Source organism: Patella vulgata, chromosome 8 (assembly GCF_932274485.2).
Source record: "Patella vulgata chromosome 8, xgPatVulg1.2, whole genome shotgun sequence".
NCBI classification, from domain to species: domain Eukaryota; kingdom Metazoa; phylum Mollusca; class Gastropoda; family Patellidae; genus Patella; species Patella vulgata.
Window position 1 is genome coordinate 29,393,611 of NC_065886.2, and position 8,965 is coordinate 29,402,575.

The 8,965-nt window shown below is 36.9% G+C and overlaps 2 non-coding genes across 2 annotated transcripts; one reads left to right on the plus strand and one right to left on the minus strand.

The window, feature by feature from the left end:
• Window positions 1-3,942: 3,942 nt before the first annotated feature.
• On the plus strand, window positions 3,943-4,082 carry LOC126831187 (U4 spliceosomal RNA). Its single transcript, XR_007684165.2, has one exon. It is a non-coding gene; the product is annotated as a U4 spliceosomal RNA (small nuclear RNA).
• Window positions 4,083-5,854: 1,772 nt separating this feature from the next.
• Window positions 5,855-5,991, minus strand: LOC126831186 (U4 spliceosomal RNA). The gene has a single exon (XR_007684164.2). It is a non-coding gene; the product is annotated as a U4 spliceosomal RNA (small nuclear RNA).
• Window positions 5,992-8,965: the final 2,974 nt, after the last annotated feature.

Genomic DNA, 8,965 nt, shown 5'->3' on the forward strand with positions numbered 1-8,965 from the left:
CCTCGCCGCCATCTTTTTGTCCGATTTGTCGTCACCAACGAACTGGTACGAGCACAACTTGTAGCTGTATTGAAGATGGTTCCGTGCCTCCATTCACGATACGAAAAGATCTCACTGAAGATGACGATTTCTCATGGTTGGAATACGACTTTAAAGACAGTCAGTCTAGTCTCCAGAGATCCCGATCGGAGAACGCAAAACGGAGTGGTTTTGGAGCCCGTATTGGTAACATCCACAAGGCTGTTGTATTTGCAGACGACAGTAGCAGTAGTGGTTATTATGAGACAGATGATGATGATGTCGTTATATCTCCTATCTACTCTCCAGCTCCGCAGATTCCCTGTCGACTACCCAACTCTCCATCACTAACACCTAAAATGGGATGCAAGGTCATTAAAAGAACCCAGAGCGCCATCAATACCAGAAAAACTAAAACGTTACAGAAACCACACTCCGATTATTTATCGCCTCTGAAAATCTCCAATCGACCGAAGCCCAGCCGAGAAGCTACGTCATCCCCTAACTCACATACCAAGGAAAAACAACCCCATCAACCAAATGTCAGTAGAGAAACTACGTCATCTAATATAATCAAGGAAAGACAACACCGTGATCTTATCGAGGAAGAGGAAATCGAGGAAGATATATTTGATCACATGTATATCAACGTCTGTATCGATATCAACAACTTAGAAATTCCCAAGTTAAGAAAATCCAGTTATAGATCTAGAAGTCACGGACAGAACCGACTACTCGGTGATCTCATGAAAATGAACTATGACAGACAAACATTTAATGGCATTCGTAAATAATACACACATTTAATGACATTCGTAAATAATACATCATTCCGAATTGACAAATAGCGCTCGTGTGTCATATTTATGGGTGGGTTGTGTTAGGAAGTAGTGCATCCATAGCGTTTGATTATACGGACTTTCCACACCAGTGTCCGCTTAATAAACAACACGATAGTACTATAAGGACCCATACTCCCATTCGAGTCTTACTATAGTGTGACCCACAAGATGAGACAACTCTGCTTGGGCGAAATGAGCATTGCGCCATACATTGTGACCGCAAAGTTTCATGTGGATTCTTTTCGAAGACCGTCTCCCATAAGAATAACAAGAAGACTGTCTGGTATAAAATAACCGGCCATCAGTATTGCTAAATTTTTAATGAGTAAGCGCACAAGACTCTATCTCTGAATTCCTACGTTGTCAACTTAACTTTAACAAGTATTTAACCATAATTTATTTAATCGACAAAGTGTGTAATAATTTGTTGTTATATATAATAATATAATGTATATGTATATTAAAATGCAATATTAATGTAATAGTATTTATCTCAAGTGCTCAAGTAAATAAAAAATAAACGGAAAAGGTGTTTTTAAGTGTTTAGTAGTTTATCTCGGGACAATAAACAAAATGGGGTTGGGCTTGGGTGATTTTGAAAGTAAAATAATCATGGTCGTGTGTGTACTACTATATTATGAGCAGTCAAAATAAGTCTATTTTAAGATAATATGGATGAATATTAATAATGAAGCCAAAAGTTTGAGTCAACAAATCACTAAAACGAGTTGTCACCATCTTCTGCTTTAAGCCCTAATCTACATTCATACCAAGCGGTATGGGGATGAAGGGGAGAAACCGCATGGGAGCTGTGTAAAAGAGGATGAAACCGGTCGGAAGGGATGTAAAATAATTTGATGGGTTTAAACAGGGAATGTTTCTTGACTATACCGATGGGAGATAACTACAAAGACGCCTGTGTGGAAGTTTTAAAACACCGTTATTAGCCAATGGAAGATGCCAAATTTTAATATACCCTTCAAAATGTACACCCCCCTCCCCGTCCCAACCCTCGGAATATGTCATATAAAATTTATGAAGCGATTTCAAAATTCATAGGAGAATCGGGAATTAACTGTTAAGTTAGTTGCGAAAAAGAACATTACTCATATCTAGTTACAACGGAAGGAACTATTGTTTAGGACAGTATGTCGATTCAGTCTACTGTATGATTTAATATAATAATATATTATGGAAAAATAATGGCAAAATAATAGGAACCTACACAACCATTATTAACAATGACAGTGCATATCAATCAATTTAATTTATGTCTAAAAATTGAATGTCCTGTATTATTTCTATTAATGTTTTAATTTGTTTTAATTGCTTTGTTCTGTGTTGCTGTTCAGGTAACTTTTATCTGGGGAGAGGCATACACATTAAAGGACTTTTAACTAACTTTTAACCACGTAGAACTTATTGGACGAACAGTTTTTAATATGTAAATAAAGCAAGCGGATTTTTTTTCCATCGGGTTTTTTTTTCTATTCGCACTGATGACGATAATAAACCAGTCAGAAGGACCTTCTGTTGTAACTTATTTTTATTATGACAAAGGGAGAAGCTGACACAGCCCTCTCTTCTCACGAGAGCGATTTTATAAGTGTGTTTTAAGGTGACGTTTTTATATCTATACAAGGGCTTTTTTATTTCGTGTTTTTACCAATTTAATTAAATCAACCTGTCCATAACGGCGGGACGATTTACCAAATACCACCCGAATACCACTCCAATATGACCACATACTACCCAATACCCGTCTTCATTAGCCCAGTATAGGAGCAGAACAGTAGGACGTTAAACCCCATTTCATTTCATTTCATTTACTTCAACATAATGATTCAAAATTACTATATTACTTGATTTTTTTTTCAAAAATAGTATGTTCTTTAACAAAAAAAAAATGCATATGTTTATATCTATTTTTTTCATGTCAACGATAAAGTTATTTCATATTTACTTAATGGACGATGTTTTATTTTAAAATTCACGAAATTGCACCTGTTTATTACAATGCACCTGTTTATTACAAATGTGTAATGCTCTACTCGTATATAATATACATTCCACCTGACCTAACAATTAATCAACGGGGTTAAGATTGTTGATTGGGTAATTAAGCCTCTGGTTTATTCATATTATCAAAGAAACCGACAGAGCTGTAACAGTTTTGATGAACTGAGAAGAAACATGTGCAATTTCATTGATTTTAAAATAAAACATCGTGCAGTAAGTAAATATGCAATAACTTAATGAATAAAAACATTATGCAATTTGTTTTGTTAAAGCATTAATTTTAAAATAAATACAAACAATCGACACTAACTAGGTTATTTCGGGACTAACCTATAGTTCAATATTATTTAAATAACTCGCTTGCACGAAGGGGTGTTTATAACAGCGGCATCCGTTTAACAGTGAGATGAAACCAGGGGACCAGAGAAAACCCACCTTGTTTGACAGACGACCCCAAGCCTTGTCACTATCAAGCGGTAAGAGAGAGATGGGTCATTCTGGGAATAAAATATTGTATATCATTATACTTGTTTTCTTATTTTAAGTTTGCCGTCTTGGAAACCAACTGCAAAGCAAAAGAAAATGATTAATCTGAGTAGCAATCTAAAATCTATTATCGGTTTTAAAGGGAGATAACTGGGTAAACATTTTAATTGTCTGCAAAATATCAAATATTCGATGCAGTAATTATACTAATGTGTTGTTATTTGACAATATTTGGCTGTTATTTGATAATATTGGGTAGTGCTTGGTAGTATTTGATGAGTATTTTGGTAGTATTGGGTTATCATTGGCTTGTTTTGGGTGGTATAGAGAGGCAAATGGAACAGCCAGACATCGGTATCGTATTTGAAGTACATTTCAAAAATAGCTCTCTATTTTTGAAAAAAAAAATCAAATGATGTGTCTATTTTACATCATTATACTGTAGTATTGGGTAGTATGTGGTGATACTGATGTGGTATTGGGGTGGTATTGGGTAAATCGTCCCACCCTGTCCATAATATCATATTTATTGTATTGGACGTTAAATCTGTAATAAACAACAACAACCAACTCCGTTAGCTTTGCGCAGTGGCGATACCATAGCCAATGAAGAATCTCCGAGGCAGGCGTGGTTATTGCTAGTTGAAAACTATATAAATACTCCGCGCTTAAGACCTAATGGTCGACATGCGCAATTTTTTCCGGCTTCTACGGGAGCTAATTTAAAACTAAAGTTAATTTTCCTCTTCTGAAAATTTTAGCGAGGTTTTAATACATTTAGCGTGCATACACGATTGAACGTTCCGGAATTGAATTCTCCCAATCCCAAAAATTAGTAACAATCGAGTTAAATGGCGGATTTCGGACTACAACGCACGCGCCTACTACATAAAAAATTCTTTTAAATAACCATGACAGTTGAAACATATCCCTACCGCGCCTTGTCTGCGATATCACTCGAGGTGTAACGCCATATTTTTCTGTACCAAGAGGTTGTTTAGGGCTACATGTACGGTGGAAATGTACATGTTTATGAAATGCTCCTTCATGTTTGTATAACAGTTTTAGTGGTCAACATCATACAAACTTCGGGGGCCTGACAAGGGCAGCTGTCTAGTCCTTCGGATGAGACGAAAAACCGAGGTCCCGTGTATACATTGGAATGCACGTAAAATACCCCTTGGCAGTTGGAATTCGATATAAGAGTAGGCGATAGTGCCGCTGCCCGGGCAAAATTTCCCTCATAGCACACTGTATGGCATATGCCCGTCTTCATTAGCCCAGCATAGGAGCAGAACAGTAGGACGTTAAACCCCATTTCATTTTATACAAACTTTGATGCAAAGACAAGGTCAGTTAGAGAAATGGTATGTAACTTTAAAATCCTCTAAAATGGTTGAAACTCTAATTGATATTGGTGGTGATAAGGATAATGGCATGCGAGCTTTAACATTGGTTGTTTCGGATTTTTTAAAAAAACGGGTTGGTATGAGTAATTTAAGAATGCTCATAATGGCTCCAGGTAGACCGCCGATATGTTTGAAATGTAATTGCAATGACCATGTAAATGAAAAGACTTTTGCCAAGACAGTATCCCTCCCACGGTCTTGAGCTGTTTTGGTTGAAAAGCAGATGTCTGTTGTTGATGTGTTGAAGGAGGGTGACGAGGAGGCTGGCGAGGACGATGTTGAACAGATTAGCAAGGACGGCGATAAACAGTTGGATGAAATTATGGATAATATTAGTGAAGATATGGATGATCATGAGAATAATACTATAGATGGCGAATCGGGAGGAAGGTATGTGTGCGACAAGGGATGGTAGTCCTATATTTTCTCCGATCACCCTGCTTTTTGATGAAGGAAAGGTGGCAAGATATTCGATGCCAGCTACTGGATTAATACTTAAGATCTGTTCTGCCAACAACAGTGGCAATATTTCCGTGACAAAAATAGAAATAGACCATAGATTATCTTGTTTTTAATTCATTATGTACTTAATAAAAACATGGTAATGAACGGACTTTTCCTACTGTTTTCGTTTTCTCTTTTCTAGTGATAGTGAATTCGTTTTATAAATTGTCAGATATCCTGTTACAGTTTCATATAACAACTTTTGGTCTTCGAAGGAATTATCAGTGAGCAGAAATTCGCCCGTGTATCTGTTATCGCTCGTTACTTCAGTCAGTTGTATAGAAAGATAACTCGTGTTTTCCTTTTGCTTTCGTTACTTTCGTTTCTTCAAATCTTCGTTACGCATCTCTCGTAGCAATGATCTCTGTGTTAAAATTATATTTGGAACGTGTTTAACTAGTTCTATCATATATATAATTGCTGACACGACTATTGTCCTTTAACCCTTGTCCAGACGTAATGTTAGTGAAATCTTTCTCTTTATCCTCATAATATAACTAATCAGGTCCAATTTAAAGAAAATACGAGTATTATAACATTGTCAAATTTGGGAGTTTAGTTTTGGTTTAAAATTAGCTTCCATAGAAGCCAGCAAAAAATGTGCATGCCAACCATTAGGTCGTCAGCGCGGGGGTATTGGGTATAGTTTTCAACTAGCAATAACCATGCCCCGGAAATTCCTCACTGGCTATGGTACCGGTATGTGCAAAGCTGAAATGATCGGATAAAAAAGACCTAAGTTATCCAAACTGATTCTTTTATGAATAAGTAATAAAACGAGTTCTGTGTTATAGTCAATTAATACAATAATAAAATTTAAGGTGGGTATACAAATAATGCAATTTTGTCAATAATTTTGATTTATATTTTAAAAAATAATTAAATTTATAATAAACATTTGTTTTTATAAATGAACGTTTACTTAAAAAAAAAACTTCTCCATGATTCTCAAACGTTACCACCCCTGATTTAGCTGGAACGTAAATGTGCGTATTCTGTAGGGATACACATTGGTCGCGGATCACGATAAATGAAAAGAAATGGGGTTTAACATCCCACGGTTCTACACAGACTGTGCCAATGAATACAGACATACGCCATACAGCGGACTATGAGGGAAATTATGCTGGAACAGCGGTGCTATGGCCCACTGTGATATGGGATTCCAACAGTCAAGGGATAATCTACGTGTACTCCAATGTGTACACGGGACCTCGTTCTTGTGTATCATCCGAACAACTATACGTTGTCCCGTAGGTCACGATAAGCTTTTTGTACATATCTCGTCTCTTTACAGGAGTCTTGTAATATTAAACACCCATCATTTCCACGAAGAGTGAGAAGAATATTGGGAAATATATACCATGCACTAAACATACGAAAGAAAATATTCCCTCTGGTTAATACACCTTTACGTCACAATTCTACTTACACCATCCATTTATGTGTTTGCCCCCGGGGAGCAGTTAGTTTACACACTCACACACGTGTTCCCATATATACGTGACCAAAACATTCGTAAATCCATTGAGTCGATGTGTAACGATAACTAGTCAAGACCGGAAAGCGAATTCCTCTTGCGATCTTCATTAGTCCCAAATGAACGAGGCGTTTGGAAATACTGAGCCAAACCCTGCCCGTCAATTCTCCCAGCAATAACCACACCTCAGTGGCTATGAATTGGTTGATTATTATTCGTGTTAATAACGTGAGCTGTCTTAGTTTTAAATTAACTCCCGTAGAATCCGGTACAAATGGCAATATCTATGACTTGGAAATAACCCTTTTTTTTTACTTTTTTTTAATAAAGAAAACCTATCCTCTGGGGAGTATCGCCTTGCGTCCGGATGCGGATCACGTTGCGCAAAGCTATAAGGAGTGACTGAAAAGTTGTGAGCCTATCTGTGAAAGACCTGCACAAAGACGATGGAGTCCATTTTTTTTCCTACATAGTCCACTTCGAAGTGAACAGACTTTTGCCAGGTCTGAGTGCCGGTCAGGAGGATATTTTCTTCGGACACCCTAAAAAAAAGTCGTTCACAGCTGACCTGACGTCATCATTACTAGGAAAATGACGACCGACTAGTCCCCTTTTCATTTCTGGAAACAGGTCTCATCCATGGTTACAAATCTGGCCAAAACATTATCAGGATCTACTTCAAAACGACGCAGATTGTCACGGGGCATCAAGAATCTCACACGTTTCTGATCCGAAGTCAAAAGCTTTTGTTTTGGCATTCCTAACTCGCTGGCGATAATGTGCTCAACACTCTCATGAGAAATGAAATGAAATGAAGTGGTGTTTAACGTCCTTCTGTTCTGCTCTGACTGGGCTAATGAAGACGGGTATATGCCACACAGTTTACTATGAATAAAGTTTTGCTACGACCTACTCTTATATCGAATTCCAACTGCCAAGGGTTATTTTATGTGTATGCCAATGTGTACACAGGACCTCGATTTTTCGTCTCCTTTAAACGTCTAGAAAACTGTCCTTGCAAGGCCCTCCGTTCTGAACTAATGATAAGGGGAAACCACGTCAGAAAATCCTTATGAACTTTCTTGGCCAAAACCGGGATCTCATGAGAGATGCCCACAACACTGGCAATATACCCTCTCAGGAGGGTCGTCTGCGCATGTCAAGAAATATATTTTACGCGAGTGGTCACTAAACTTTATAAATATATTCTTCGTACTTTAAACTTAAACGTAGACCCGTACTCTAAACGTCTATATCTATTCATAGATTGACTTACATGTTAAATTGACGTAACCAGGCTCGATTAACTCCAGGGTGACATTGGTTCAAACCAATCACATAAAAATAAAAACAATTCCCATTGAAAAGCTCTATTGATTGTATGGGTATTTTAATATTGTCACAATTCAAATTCAATCTTAAGATATTATCTAAGATTTCCAGTCCCGTTCACTCTTCTTAAAGGTAACCGACGTTGAAAATAAATTTATCTTTATTATAACCGAATGATGACAAAGCCGGATTCTTTAGACGGAGTTGTATTTCATGGACAACAAGTTAATGCTATTGTAGGTCTTTCTTTTGCAAAAAAAATGGCTTCAAATATTATATAAATTATTATTAAAATATTTATTAACATGACAAGCCTATAACCAACTCTCTAGACTATCGCATGGCCGAGATTTAATCCGTGGGACTAACTATTTAACGATAAAATGGACAGTCTCATTTGTCAAGTGCCGTTGCTACAATAATGAACAAGTTACGCTATATCTTCAAACAGACATAACTTAACACAGAATAAAGTAATTTGAATGAAACTTTCAACATATTCATTTTTCATTATTTATTTTGGAACTATTATAGCTCTTAAATCTTACATAATTGTATATTCAAAACAGTATGTTTCAAGCAATCCCACCCACTTATACCCTCCAGAAGTATGGAATAACATTTTCTTTCTGAAAACAAGAGAGTTTAAATTTCCTATTATGCCAACATTAAAGGGGCTTATTCGAGAGCTAAATCAGCCTATTGCAGGTCTTTCATTATGCCTTAATGTTATGCCTTTATGTTATATAAATTATTAATTAGACAAGGGTGTCAAACATGCGGCCCCCGGACCAGATCCGACCCGCCAATGGTTTAAATATGACCCGTGGAACAAATTTCAACGTGTCGATAATTCTTGGAAAATCGCGGTGGAA